We start from the raw sequence: 2,423 nt of genomic DNA on the forward strand, positions 1-2,423 counted from the left end.
CCTCTGGATTCGCCTCAGCTCAAGCCCATGGGGTACGGAGAACAATGGACGGGAGAGGCCCGCCCACCGCCACGCTCATTGGCTGCTCAGGACAGTCCCTGGAAACTCCGCTCCACTATTGGTGGAGGCAGCGTCCAGCGGGGTAGTGGGTGGGGAGCTTGGCCCGAGGCATTGTGGGAAATGTAGTCTACTCAGGAACAAGCCAAACACCAGTGTTTACCCAGGATTTGATAGCCCTAGGCAATGCCTCAGGATCAGAGGCAGAGAAAATCCGCGGACTAGCGCGTCTGCTTTCTAGTGCTGCCCAAGGCTCTTACATGAGACAGGTAACTTCAATTCTCCAAAGCCTGCGTGTATTTGTCTATTAAAAAAAAAGAAAGAAAGAAAGAAAGCTGGGTGGATTTATCAGTCTTTTTCAGCGGAAAATTGTGTGTCAAATGATGTTGTTGGGCCGTCGACAGCCAAAAGCTGACTGAGCAGGAAAGAAATCTGCGCAGGTAAAGTCCCTCATGGCCCAAACCCGCACTTCTCCCCGCAGTTGGCAGCTCCGCACATGCACGGGTGTTGCACACCCCTTTGTTTTCACACGTGGTATTCCTGCGTCTGCATGAAAGCCCCGCCCTGCTCGCTCTGCTTTGAACTGCTGCTCTTCTATAGCTTTCTCCTTGGAGCCTGCCATGGTGTTAGGCAGGAGGTTAGCTCTGGGGAGAGAATGACCAACCAGGCCCCCTAAAACAGGACCTAAAGAACAATAGGCGATAGTGGTCTCTCCAGAGGGGTCAGCTCAGGGCCCCCCAAAAAGGATGTAAAGAACAATAGATAGCAGTGGTCTACTAGTTGGCTCAGCTTAAACAGGCTTCGGGGTCTTTCTGGATAAGGGATCATACATAGAGTTCTACTACCTTTCCCCATAGTAAACTTTTCAACTCCAAGGGTACTTAAATCCCTAGACATATTCTTGCATCTTAAATGTTTATTTAGAGTGGGTAAAACGAGCTTCCAAGAAAAAGCATGCCACTTTCTTTCAGTGCCCTCTGTGAGGGCGGCACAGGGAGGAGATAACAAAGGACAAATCTAAACCCCTCTTCTGCCAGGATACAGCCGATTGCTTTCCCAGAGTATACTTTTACTTCCTTACTTGCTCTAGTTGAAACTCTTGACTTTGGGGCTGAAGGGAGGGCACAGCGGTTAAGAGCACTTGATGCTCCTGAGGAAGACCCCAGTTCCATTCCCAACACCCAGCTTGCAGCTCACAACAGTGGGTAGGTCTGGTTCCAGGGGATCCAAAAGCCTTCTTCTGACCATCCTAGACGCCAGGCATGCACATGGTACGTGTACGTACCTGCAGGCAAAATACTAATACATACAAAAAAACTCGTGACTGCTTTACTCTATGTCCTTTACGCCTATATCTGAATTTTTCTCTTTTGAGACCACAAGACAAAGACTGTTGCTGATGTAGAGACCAGAGGAAAGTGTGGACCTCTCCGTAACACTAGCATCACCTGCCTAGGTCAGCCCTACCCCTAACACAGCTGCATAAAGTTCCCATTGTAGTACTTAAGCTACATAAGCTAGCTTGTTGGTGTTCTCATTGGATGGGTGGGATAGGAATGTAGCTACTACCTTGATGTTTCCATGGTTCCCCTGGTGTCACAGCAGCACCTCCATGTTGTGGGATATTTGTACAGTGTGTGAAGATGTTTGTGCTGTGATTGGTGTAATAAAAAGCTGAATGGCCAATACCTAGGCAGGAGGAATAGGTGGGATTTCCAGGGAGAAAAAGGAAGAGGAGAAAAATCTAGGCACACAGGAGACACCAGAAGACACAGGAAGGAAAGAGGACATGCAAGATGGAAGAGAGGTAATGCCATGTGATAGACCATAGATTAATATGAATGGGTTAATTTACATTTTAAGGGCTAGTTAGGAACAAGCCCAAGCCTAAGCTATAGGCTGAGCTTCCATAATTAATAAGAACTCTGCATTTGGGAGCTGGCTGCCGTGATAGAGAAAGACTTACTACATATGGCACCCAATGTGGGGCTTGGATATCCATAGAGCCTGAGAAAGCAGTCTTTTTTCTCTCAGGTAAGCTCGGCACACAGAGGCATGGCTCTTTTTTTTTTTTTTTTTTTTTCGAGACAGGGTTTCTCTGTGTAGTTTTGGTGCCTTTCCTGGAACTCACTTTGTAGTCCAGGCTGGCCTCGAACTCACAGAGATCCGCCTGGCTCTGCCTCCTGAGTTCTGGGATTAAAGGCATGCACCACCACCACCTAGCAAGGCATGGCTGTTTTAAGAGGCCCTGATGTGTAGCTGTTGCTGGAGGGCTTCTCTCTACCTTCCACCAAACCCCGCAGTCCCACAATCCACATATAAAATAATCACTCAGACGCTTATATTACTTATAAACTGTATGGCCG

This window comes from Peromyscus leucopus, chromosome 1, assembly GCF_004664715.2.
Source record: "Peromyscus leucopus breed LL Stock chromosome 1, UCI_PerLeu_2.1, whole genome shotgun sequence".
NCBI classification, from domain to species: domain Eukaryota; kingdom Metazoa; phylum Chordata; class Mammalia; order Rodentia; family Cricetidae; genus Peromyscus; species Peromyscus leucopus.